Genomic DNA, 13,024 nt, shown 5'->3' with positions numbered 1-13,024 from the left:
ACTCCGGAGGAGAGGGAGTTACAAAAGGGATAAACATAAAAACAGACGACAGCAAACTGTGATCAGCTCTGAGAAGGAAAGGAACACGTCTCGCCGTGCAGAGCTGGGAGCTTTCCCGTCTGGGCTGCTCTGGGGGTGTTCATCTCAGCTAAACAAGGTCTGCTGTTGCAGCAAGGCAGGAAGGCAGGGCGCATGTGGGCAGGTAGACAGGGCCTCATTGATCGTACTCATTCCCCATTAAGCGGCAGCTTTCACGGGCACTTACCTAGTAAACATTGGCCATAATCTTCACGCAATTTGCTTGGTAGTTTTATTGACCCCAGCTTTGAGATGAGGTCATTGAAGCAGGGGAGTTTGTTGCATGCCCGTGATTACCTTGCAAATACCCCCACTGGTCTTTCAACCTAGACTGGTGTGGCTGTCATGCCCCATCCCTGTGAATGGCATCGTGTAGCTTCTCCCAAGTGGCCCAAATGACTGACATTGATATGCTTAATTCGTAGGAAATGGTATGTGGCAATAAGAGAAAAAGATAGTAAGAAATTGTTTGGAAAACAAGAAAAAAACCTATTCTTCCCCAGCTGGGGGAGCGTAACCTGTATCACCCACCCTAATCACTGCCTGTCACCTCCTCCCTGAGGATTCTGTGTTCAGAAGCCACTCTGAGCCTTGGGAGAACATTTTTCCTCATGACACTTTTGACTAGGACCCGCGACATCTCTGTCCCTGGTTAACACTCTCTTCAAAGCCATTTAAATTTTTTACAGGTTCCTCCACTCTGATGTAAGAATACCCTGTATAACTTCTTGATGCAGCTCCTTAATGAAGATCTTGTGATGGAAACCTAGCCAAAACTGGGATGTATGCACATAGTGACTGCAACTTCAGCACATTGTGAGTTCATAATCAGAGGGGTGGGTGACTCAGGAAAGGCTTTTTTAAGGTAACAAGGGGAAAGTGAAAGGACGCTTGCTGTGTGAGAAAGAAACATCTCGGTCACAGCCAGCAAGACACCTGTGTTCATGATGGGGTGTGGCGAGTGCAGAGTTCTCACAAAGAAAGAAGTGATGTGATGGGAGGGAGGACAGTTGGGTAATTTATTGGGGAGGAAAAAAGTGGGCTGAACATTTCCTGGTTGAACAAGAGGATTGTGACATGACGTGCTTGTATTTTGGAGAGAAGGGTTTTGTGGGGACAGGCCTAGGAGTACGCTGTATGGCTGGGGAGTCAGCACAACAGAGAAACACAGAGAACCGGGCAGACCCCAAGGCCCAAGCTGGGGGAGAGGCTGCCCGCAAATTGGAACCCTGGAAGCTGGTTCTGTCCCTTAGCTGGGGCCTCAGACGTCACTTCACAGCCCAGTCCTGTTGATACAAGAATAAAAAACGTTGGGCATGAGAAGGGCTGTGTCCCAGGCTTTCGTTGAGCCCCTGGGATGTGCCCCACCAGATTTTGTTCTTTGACTTCATGCAGTAAAGAATTCAAGAGCAAGCCAGTGTTGAGTAAAGGTATATATATTCAGACAGATACATTGAAATGCAAGAGAAACGTCACGAGGTGTGGGGGTTTCATGCACAGATTAGAAGTAGGTACACACCCCACAGACAGAAGGTCTGTCTTCTCCAAAGAGGGACAGAGAGTGGTGACCGCGAGGTGGCGCTGTGTTGCTTGTTTTCTTGGGCTTGGTGGTTTCATATGCTAATAAGTAGAAGGACCAGCCTTAGGGCAAGGGGCTAGGATTCCCAGGGAGTTGGCCATTTCCCACCCTTTGACCTTTTGTGGCTATCATTGGGACTGCCATGGTGCCTGGGGCATGTTATTCACCAGGTTACTATTACAATGGATGTTTACTGAATCTCAAGATCTGCTAGAAGTTAAATCTCTTCATCCTGAGCCTCAAGGCCTATTGGGGGTTGAATCCTTCACCATTTTGATGTCAATTGCTGCGGCCTTCCTTGAATGGCTGTGCTCTTCCCCCTTCCATCCTGTATCACTGTGATGACACAAAGACAGCAAAGGCCGGGCCCTAACCGTGCTCCTGCATTTAACGGCAGGAGGTGTGGTGTGGGCTTATGATGACTCTGAGTGGTGAGAAGGATGTTTCAGATTTTCCCACGTGAGACATGGCGACTTACCAGCAGCCTCCCCAGATTTATCTCACGGGCATTATCGCTTGTGTTGTTATGGAAACAAAAGGCCAGCCAAGAAATAAGAATCACACAGAGGGTTGGAGTACTGAGATTTATTACGCTGGCGGGCTCAGAGGGGTTTCTTTTCCAAAGCTCTGAGCACCTCCAAGACGTGCACATGAGGTTTTATAGGGTTAATTACAAGTATGGGGCTAATACCCAATAAGGCTCAAACAACAAAAAGCAAGGAATCAGTACACTGAAGCTTATCAATTTGGAACAGATCACGTTACTGACAACTGTTGACCTTGGATTTTCGGGTTAGCTTATTAGCCCAGTAAACTGACACTAAACTTCAGATTTACCAGGTAGCCCAGCAAAACTTAGATCAGGAAACCGACACTTATCACACTTTGATTTGTGACTTAGCTTGTTAGGCCAGCTGTGGTTTTCCTTCAGTGTCACTTATCCTTTGAATTTTTGTTTTTTTCTTTTTTTTTAATATTTAATCCAAATTTAATATCAGGGTTCTTTGGGAAAGAAATTTCTCTTTTTCTTTTCTTTGGTGATCTTTTAGGGGGGCAGTTAATTAGATGTATTTACCTGTTAGTGGAAGCCCTGGGGCTTCAACCCAGGACCCCGTGCACGCTAAGCACACGCTCTACCACCCGCCCCATCATCTTTTCTTTTTGGTTTCGCTGCCAAGAATCCTACAGCTGAATTTCTAGTCAGCCTTAACACTTGCCCTGACTTCATGGAATCCATTTTTATGAGTTTACTTCCCCCTGGTTTCATTTAAGTATTGAATCTCCATTTTCTCTTCACTCTCCGTTTTGCCTTTTGTTGTTATGGTTGTTAAGCTGTGTTTAACAGAATTGTTTAAATTCTCTTTTAGCAAGAGGCTGAATGTAAATAAATATGTAAGCAAACAGCACAATTAAATGCTTTTATACATTCTGAGCTGTTTAGTAGTAACTTAAAAACCGAATTGAATATTAAAGTGATAGTATTTTAAAAATATTTTTTAAATTTTCATAAAAATATAGCTGATTTAAAATATGATATTAGTTTCAGGTGTACAATAGATGCTCCATTTATAGTTACTGTAAAACATTGTCTGTATTCCCTGTGTTGTAAGATACATCCCTCTAGCGTGTTTACATTACATGTTGCAGTTTGTATAAGAAAGTTGGGTAACGCAGAGTCTGGAACGTGGCTGTGTATGACTCAGGTTCACGCTCACCCTGCCTGTCAGAGCTCAGGCCTTCACTCCTTTCTGCAGGGGAGCGAGTGGAGGCAGCTCTCATCAGCGCTGTCACCACCCTCTGAGTGGCAGTGACAGCAGTGACTGTGTGTGGACGTGCAAATTGTTTTTCCAAGAGCTTTATATGCGTTTCTGCATTTAATAATTAAAGCCCTCCTGTGAGGAAGCGTTTTAAGTTTTTAATGCATAATACATTTTATTTTGATATTGATAGATTTCAAACCTCTGGAAAATTTACAGGAGTAGTACAATAAACGCTTAGATACAGTTCACTTTAAAGGGCACTATTTGGCTTTCTGTGTCTGGCTTATTTTAGCATAAAGTTTCAAGGTTCATCCATAATTGTAGCCTGAATCAGTACTTTATTCTTTTTGCTTGATAATATCCTTTTCCTTTGTTTTCGTTTTTGGTCTATTTAAAAATATTTTCATTGAAGTCTTGTTAGTTTATAATTTTGTGTTAGTTTCTTGTGTACAGCACAACTCTTCAGCTAAATAGGAACCTACCTGTATTCATTTTCATCCTCTTTTTAAACATAAGTTACTATAAGATATTAAATATATTCTCCTGTGCTATACAGTATAAACTTGCTGTTTATTCTTTACATACTCAGTATCTGCAAATCTTGAACTCCCAGTTTATTCCTTCCCACACCCTCTCCCCACTGGTAACCATAGTTTGGTTTCTATGTCTCTGTGTCTGTTTCTGTTCTGTAGATAAGTTTATTTTTTTGTTTCTTTCTATTTTTTTTTTTTAGAGTCCACATGTGAGCAATCTCATATGGTATTTTCCTTTCTCTTTCTGGCTTACTTCACTTAGAACGACATTCTCCAGGTCCATTGATGTTGCTGCCAATGGCATTATTTTATTATTATTTTATGGCTGAATAGTAGTCTATTGGACAAATATGCTACAACCTCTTTATGCAGTCATCTCTCAGTGGACATTTCGGTTGCTTCCATGTCTTGATATTGTAAATAGTGCTGCTGTGTACATTGGGGTGTAGGTGTCTTTTTCAATTAGGGTTCCTTCTGGATATATGCCCAGGAGTGGGATTGCTGGGTCATCTGGGAGGTCAATTTTATGTCTTTAGAGGAACATCTATACACTTTTCCACAATGGCTCCACCAAACTGTATCCCCACCACAGTGCAGGTGTGTTCCCAATTCTCCGCAGACTTTCCAGTATTTATTGTCAGTGAACTTCTGAATGATGGCTATTCTGACTGGTGAGAGGTGATACTTGATTGCAGTTTTGATTTGCATTTCTCTGATAATGATATTGAATATTTTTTTATGTGGCTACTGGCCATTTGTACGTCTTCATTGGAGAAATGTTTCTTTAGGACTTCTGCCAATTTTTGAATTGAATTGTTTGTTTTTCTTTCTTATTAAGTGTAAAAGCTGTTTACATATTCTGGGAATTAAGCCCCTAGCAGTTTCATTTATTGTAAATATTTTCTCCCATTCCATAGGTTGGTTGTCTTTTTGTTTTGCTTACTGTTTCCATAGCTGTGCAAAAGCTTGTAAGTTTAATTAGATCCCTCTTGTATATTTTTGGTTGTTTTTCTATTGCTTGAGTAGACTGCTCTAGGAAAACATTGCTGAGATGTATGTCAGATGTTTTGCCTATGGTTGCTTCTAAGAGGTTTATAGTGTCTTGTCTACATGTTTAAGTCTTTAACACATTTTGTATTCATTTTTGTATATTCTGTGAGGGAGTAGTCTAACTTCAATGATTTACATGCAGCTGTTAAGTTTTCCCTACACCATTTGCTGAAGAGGCTGTCTTTACTCCATTGTATGTTCTCACCTCCTTTGTCAAAGTTTCAATGACCAAAAGTTTGTGGGCCTATTCTTGGTAAATGTGTTTATCCGTTCATTGATGGATGGATATTGTTAGTAACTTTTGGCTACTCTGAATGATACTGCTATGAATATTGATGTGAAATTTTTTATGAGAATATGTTTTCATTCTGTTGGCTGTACATTTGCCCCGCCATATCTGTAGTTTCCACTACATGAATCCAGATGGTTGATTGTAAAGGGACTCGAACATCCTTGGATTATGGTATCCAGGGTGTGGGGTTCCTGAAACCAACCCCCCAAGGATATTGAGAGATGACTCTATATGTAGGAGTGGAATTGCTGAGACATATAACTCTAAGCTTTTGAGGAAATACCAGACTTCTCCAAAGAAGCTGCAACATTGTTCCTTTCCCCTGGCCGCATATGAGGTTTCTCTGCCTCCTGAACGACATTTGTTATTGTCCATGTTTTGGTTATAACCATCCTAGTGGGTGTAAAATGAGATCTCATTTTGTTTTTGACTTCCCTAGTGATGCGTAGCATCTTTTCATATGATTATTGGCCATTTGTATATCTATTTAAATTCGTGGGAAATTTAAAAATTGGGTGTATTTTTTTGTATTGTTCAGTTGTAAGCATTCGTTATATATCCTGGATACTACTCTCTTATTAGATACATGCTTTGTAAAATTTTTCTTCTATTCTGCACATTGTCCTTTAACTATATTTTTTTAAACATTAAAACATTTTCTTTACAAGGGAGGTAGTTTGATGTAAAGATTTATTTTATTTTTTTGCAAAGCACGCACTCTCTGACTTGAGATACCCTTTTCCCCTGTCATTTCACTTTCTTGATGATGTCCTTTGTAAGAAAAAGGTTTTAGTTTTGATGAAGTCCAGTTTATCTGCTTTTTCCTTCTATCACTTGTGCTCTTGGTTTTGTATCTAGGAAACCAAAGCCTATCCTAGGCCCACAAAGATTTATACTGTGTCTTCTTTTAGAAAGTTTATAGGTTTAATTTTTACATTTCTGTCTGTGATCTATTTTCAATTAATTTTATTTGTTATATAAAATATGGGTGTTCAGATTCCAGATTGATTCTTTTGCCTGCAGATACCCAGCTGTCCCTGAACCATTAGTTGAATAGACTATTCTTTCAATGGAGTGTTTTTGGCCCCCTAGTGGAAAAGTGTCTGTAAATGTAAGTTTTTCCCCGTGGGTTTTTATTGTGTCTCTTAGACTTATTTATCCAAACTTATGCCAGTATCATACTGACTTAGTACTATAGCATTTTAGTACACTTTAAAGTGAGTCCTCCAACTTTACTCTTCTTTTTCAAGGTTGTTTTTGCTGTCCTGGGCCCCTTGCACGTCCATGTGAATTTTGGGATCAGTTTTTCAATTTTGCATAGAAGTCAGCTGGAATTTTGATAGGGATTCCACTGAATATATAGTTCACTTTGAGGATTCTTAACATTTTTAATAATATTGTCAATCATTCCATGAAAATGGGATGTCTTCCATATATGTAGATCTTTTAAAATTTATTCTGGTGATACTTCAAAAAGTTCAATGTACAAATCTTGTAAATTTTTGTTAAATGTATCTCTCACTTTATTTTTAATGCTGTTGTTAATGGAAAGGCTGAATTTCTTATGGGTGGGACTATGTATCAATCTTCTTATTTGTAGAATTCCTTCACAACAAATACCCTTGGTATATATTTGCTACATAAATCTATCCACAACTATTCCCCGCCCCGTGTTATAAGAAACCAAGACCCAAGGTAAGCTACTTGAAAACACCTATGTGGAAGTGAGAAATGAGACCCTTGGGTGGGTCTTTGTGCAGATGATACTGAGAGCTTATTCTGAATGGCTTCTTCTTAATTACTTTTAAACAACCCTTTCAGTGTATTTAGTCAGATACATTAAGATTATGCCCTTTTGATGTGCGGAGTAGCTAAGACTATAATTTTCAAATAAATTCTAGTGAGAGTGTTGTACTTGAAACCTAATTTGCATCAATCTTTGAAGATTTATGTTTCAGGAGCTTTGACTAAAGAACAACTGTCTTTATTCTATAATGAGAACTAAATGCTCAAGCAACATGTAAGAGTTTGAGCAAACTGCCCCCGCCCCGTAGTGCTGGGTGGCTGCAGCTGTAACTGGAGTCAGCACTTACCTCTCCCAGTATGCTTGTGCTGATCTGCTCAAAGTGGTTCGTCCAACAGTTTGTCAGTAGTCTGTTGGACAAAGTCATAAAACATTGATTGAAGGTTGCTAGAATGCAATATATTCTTATTAATATTAAGTAAGCACATATTGAATGCTTACTGTATGATGGAATTGTCCCTCAGCCTCACATGAATATTATTTCTCTTGAAACCTCACATATTTCCTTGTTATTCTCACTTTACAGAAAAGGAGACTGAGAATTAGGTCTTCTCTCTTTTGGGAGGAGCTCATTATTAATGATGGGCAGTTGTAAGGAAAAAGATATTGATTCATTATGAGAAAACATTTTTGTGAGAGTCAGCAATGAAGAAGATGAACACTGAAGAAGGTGATCATTGTTCGAGTGAGACAAGCCCTGGGTTGTGCGGAGTCAGCATCCCTGTCCTAGACACGGCACGTGTAGAGCTGCGTGGTGGGTGAGGCGGCGCGGCCGTGCAGGGAAAGCGGATGCTGGGGCCTTAGGCTGTGCTCAGGCCTGGTTGGGCTTTCTCCTAAGGGGAGTGAACCATCATTGACAGATTTTAAGTAGGAGAGTGGGGTGCTCTCATAGTTCATATTTGTCTTCTAGAATGTTTGGAAACATTTAGAAGGCTTGGCAGGAGATGATGTGATGAGTCAGAGTAGGGTGGCTACGAGGTGTAGCAGTGTCCAATTTTCAAGTGGTTTTCAGGCCCAGGCTTGTGGCTTAGTAGCCGTGTCAGTTTGAAGGACGCACGCAAGGAAGTGAAACAATTTATCTAATCAATTGAAGCAGTGATGTACCCAATTCCCAGGACTATTGTGGAGATCCAGTGAGATACACTGTGCAGTGTGCAGTGTGGTCTCCAGCAGAGAGTCAGTGCTGAGTGAGTGCCAGTGAGTATCTGGTAGGTCAGTTGAGGGTAGTGGGACTCGGAGTCTGAGGATATCTGGTCCCTGAAGGAGGGGTCCATTCACATCTGTGAGTGATGGGCCTGTGTTGGGAGACGAAGGGAGACCTTACCCCCCGACCAGGGGCCCTGGTAAGGACGGCTATGGGAGGAACACCGTGAAGTCAACTCTTTGCATGTGGAGTTGGAGCTGCCTTTGAGACAACTAACTGCAGTGTCACGAGCTTAAAGAGGAGATCTGGGCCCAGGTTGTGCATTTTCCTAAAATCTCAACTCCTAAGGACGCTGAAGTATTGATCACTGAACGTGAAGTCATACTTTAAAGGACAAACGAATAGTAGTATTATCCCTGTCATCAAAGCTCACGTCTATTTATTCATCACTCACTTTGCTAATTGTGTACTTACAGAGCTCACTTCACCGTTCTCCCGTGGGCTCAGGCTTCACAGAAAAGAGCTGGTGAGACTCCCTCTTTTCCAGAATAAGACACATTTAGCTTGTAGCCTTCTGTACCTCGCCAGACTTAGGATATTAGTTTGTTGGTTTAATTGTATTTTCTGTTGGCCATGTCCTGACAGGAGAGAAATTTTACCTCATGGTCATGTTTCAATTAGCTGTTACTGAGAATTGCTGATCTGATACATAGTGTATGTATTATATTAACTTTGTAGAGTAGTTATCATTTTTCTGTCTTTGCCCGTTAATTTGTTTGCCCCTTCAGTGTTCTATTCTTTTTGGGGCCTTATTTTTTTTTTAATTAAAAAATGTCTGTTAGCAGTTAAAAAAAAAAGCAAAGAAAAAATGCACATGAGAACTAAATTTAGAAAATGTCTAGTGTGTTTTCTGTCTCGGCAATGGAGGGTTCTAGAAACTCCTGAAAACCTTCATTACACAAGTTCCTTAAAACGCTGATTGAGAAATAAAACCTTCCTTCCTCATCTTTCAAGCTGCACAACTCATTGTCAAGAAAGTGAGGGAAAATTCTCAGAAGCCAAGACAAACGAGAAAGCAGGGTTTCTGAGAGATACGTGAGTGTTAGAAGCCGTGGTGTGCTGGTTGGCTCCTGAACTGATTTTCAGTTGCCTTGACAGGAGGGAAGCAGGTGAGCCCCAGACCTCTCACACTAGGAGTTGGATGGGTGATCATAAAATGGGCCAAGCCCATCCTGAGAATCTTGCTTTACTAAAGGGTGAAATAGGAAAAAAAAATTCCTCAAGACAAAAAAGTAAGAAAAGTCAATTTTGGTGGAAGAGGGGAAAAATAACAAATCCAAATTAAGGATATATTTTAAAGCTGTTCTGGCATGAGAGTGACCACAAACTCCTGGCAGAAAAGCACAGCTACTCCTTGATTGATAAGTTGTGTTTTGAATGAATCAGTGAACAGCTATTCCGAAAAAGGCCTCCAGAGTCTTGTGGATCAAGATACTGGACAGCAAACACCTCCCTTCCAAGGTCTCATTCAAATAACCAGAAAGGTTTTAAAGGAAACTAACAATAATCTGAGTTGTATTTATTGACATTACTATATGCTAAGAATTCAGAGGTGACTATGGAGTTGTCTCCTCTTTAGTGGACCTTATTTTCTCTTTGGGGAGAAAAATGACATAGTTGGGTATCTTGGTGGAGGGAGGTGTTAGTCTGTTGCAATTAGCCAGGAGAGGAGATTAAGAAAACAGTGAAGGGTGGGTGAACTTTTTAGCTGAGGACAGTCTTGTTCACTTGGCTTTTAATTGCAGGCTCAATGAGCTGTCACTGGAGGGAATAGATCTTACGGAAGATGGACATAGCTCAAGCCTCTTTGGAATGGACAAGTGAACCTGGAAAAAGACAGTCAAATCTGTGCAGACATTAAAGTTCACTTGAACGTGCTCCATCCCTGAGCCAAAGATAGGACAAATATGCAGCAATTCTTGAGGACAGAAGAGTGGTTTTTAAGGTTCTCCAAGAATGAATCCCATGGAACCGAGATGGCCAGTTGTCAAACTGAGACTTTGTTCTTTGGACGGTGTACCCAGCAAGGGTATTGGCCTTTTATATGTTTCCATTTGTCTTTAATACATGTCTGTTGATGAGGGCATGGGCACAAATGTTTGACACCTTGTCGAGGCGATTTTGGATACCTGCCTAGAAGCACGGGCACAGTTGCGGCTGCTTCATACATCTTGCAGCCCATCCCTTTCCCCGGCTCCGGGATCACGGCAGAGTGATTCCTTGTTGACCTGTCCGTTTCCTCTGTGACATCATAACCCATGAAAAGACCGGAGGATATTAACTTGGCTTTTTTAAATTCAAAGAAACAGATCAAATATGAAGTCAGATTTGTTCTTTCCTATTTCAGTAGTACCATGGAGACGGCAGTTTGGGCAGCTTTTTGTAGTGTCCTGGAGGCTTTCTCTCTCAGCTTCTGGGCGCCTCTGTTGAAAACACTTCATAGCTCTCTGGCCTGCTGGAAAAGCACTCTGCCTGTTTTACCCTGAAGATGTGTTCTGTTTATAAACTCATCTCTACTCCTTGGAAAACAACTCAAGAAAAACTCGGTTGGTTTTCCACCAGCCATGGGCAGGGGTGAGGTAAACCGTGTTATTATTTCATAAAATAATAGTAATAATAGTAATAGTAATATTAGTAGTAGTTGTAGTAATAGTAATAATAATAATAATAATAATATTAATAGAAGTCTTAAAACAGGACAGAGCACATTGGAGAGAGTCAAAAAATGCTTTCTGGCTTAAATCAAAAGTGATGACTAGTGATTCCATGGCTGCTGTATTTGCTAAGCTAATTACTCCTTTGCTCCATTACACATTTCTTTTATCTGAAAAAGAAATACAAGGAAATGGTTTAAAAAAAACTCAGAGAACAAAAATACACAAGTGAAAGATGTTTTCCCTCATCCTCTGTTCTTTCAGCCCTCTCTGGAGATGCCTCTGTTTACTATCCTTTGGGTGCTTTTCCAGATATGCTTTGCACATTCCCACCTATGTATGTAAATTCCTTTAAAATTTTAGTTATTTTTAACTTAAAGGGGTTTAAATCCTCAAGTGGCATCTGGCCGGGTAATATAACAGAACAAATCTGACTCCATATTAGATTTGTTCCTTTGAATTTAACCCTATGCTCTGTCACCTAGGCTTCATCTTGCTTGTAAAACAATGTTGCCTAGAGCCTGAAATAAACAGGAGACCCTATTCTGAAGGCTCTGACCTTTAAGGATATTTAACACTTTTTCATTCATTAAAAGATAGCAAATTGCAGAATAGAAAATAACGTTTCTTTTGTTGGAGGTTTACAGGGATCTGACCCACGCAGATAGCTGCAAGAAGAAAGGATTCTAACAAGAAGGAATTCCTACACTAAGAAGTTTGCACTAACCAAGCACATAGGAAAGGAGCCTGAATTGTGACTTGGGGAGATGGTTTTCCAGGACATTAGTTTGCCATCTAGGTCTACAGAAACTTGCTATTCCATGCCCCAACATCTGGTCTCCCAACTTATTGGCCTGTCCTGCACTGAGGAGAATTAATTTCGACTTGGTAACACTCCTATCTACCTAGAAAGCTGGGCACTGGAGCTGAGTGTTATGGAAACAGGCCAGCCAAGACAAAAGCACCAATCGGAGTGTTGGAGTACTCAGAATTATTATGCCGTCGGGCTCAGAGGGGCTTCGGCTCCGAAGTTTTGAGTACCTCCAAGACGTGCACATGAGGTTTTAAAGGCTTAGTTACAAGTAAGGGGGGATTGGCCAATAAGGCTCAAAGAACAAAAAGCAAGGAATAAGTACACTGGAGCTTATCAATTTGTAACAGATCACATTACTGACACTTGTTGAGCTTGGAATTACGAGTTAGGTTGTTAGGCCAATAAACTGACACTAAACTTCATATTTACGAGATAGCCCAGCATAATTTAGATCAGTAAACCGACACTTATCACACTTAGAATTGTGACTTAGCTTGTTAGCCCAGCTGGACTTTTCCTTCACATGAGGACAGCTCTCCCACACCCAGGGAACTACTGTGAGCCCTTGATGTTTCCACTAGGGTGGGGTATGGTTTACCCAGGAGGGATGGGGACTATGCACCAACACTCAGGCAGTCTGCTCTGTCTGGGGCTCTGATCTTGTACCATCCCGCTCCCCGCCAGCCCAACACCTGGGACAGTGGAGCTAAGGCAGAGATCCTGCCTGCCTGTTTCCCAGCGTGTAAAAGGGGAATATGTGCTCTTCCCAAGGTAGTTCTGAGCGACAACACCTGCGGGTGCTTGTTTCTCAGAGCAACAGAAAACCCAGCTCCGCGTGGGGGCAACGGGTGTGATCTCCCTAGGGTTTCTGCAGAAGCATCGGACGGAGGGTTGGATCACGGTGGTAAAATTGAGCTGCGGGGCTTGAAGGGTAACAGAAGGGTACAGAGGCAGGTCTGCCGCCTAGGGGTGCCCCAGAGGTAAAGCTTTTTTTCTCCAACTCCTCTAAGACCCTCCCTTCTCCAGATCCCTTCCTTCTCTCTGCTCATCCTGTCCATCTGTATCCCTCCAATTTTCCCGTCCTCTCCACCCGCTCCCATCTTCTCCCTCCCTCGCTGTCCCACCTTCTCTCACAGAACCCAGAGAGGATCGCTGGCCCTCCTGCGCATGCGCAGTCAGTGCCAAGTGGTCCGCTGGTTGGGAGCTCCATATCCGAGCCGGGGATCGGGCCCAAAGGCTTCTCAACTACGTCGCCC

General features: G+C 41.6%; 1 protein-coding gene across 1 annotated transcript in view; it reads left to right on the top strand.

Moving 5' to 3' along the window:
- LOC140690342 (uncharacterized) overlaps positions 1 to 13,024 on the top strand; it is a 141,967-nt gene that overhangs the window by 111,940 nt on the left and 17,003 nt on the right. Inside the window, exon 22 of the mRNA XM_072952050.1 lies at positions 768 to 894. The gene's annotated coding sequence lies outside the window, so the exon portion shown is untranslated. The remainder of the gene's footprint in view (positions 1 to 767; positions 895 to 13,024) is intronic.

Source organism: Vicugna pacos, chromosome 30, assembly GCF_048564905.1.
Source record: "Vicugna pacos chromosome 30, VicPac4, whole genome shotgun sequence".
NCBI lineage: Eukaryota > Metazoa > Chordata > Mammalia > Artiodactyla > Camelidae > Vicugna > Vicugna pacos.
The sequence above is the reverse complement of the archived record's forward strand: the minus strand, read 5'-3'. Positions and strand labels throughout refer to the sequence as shown.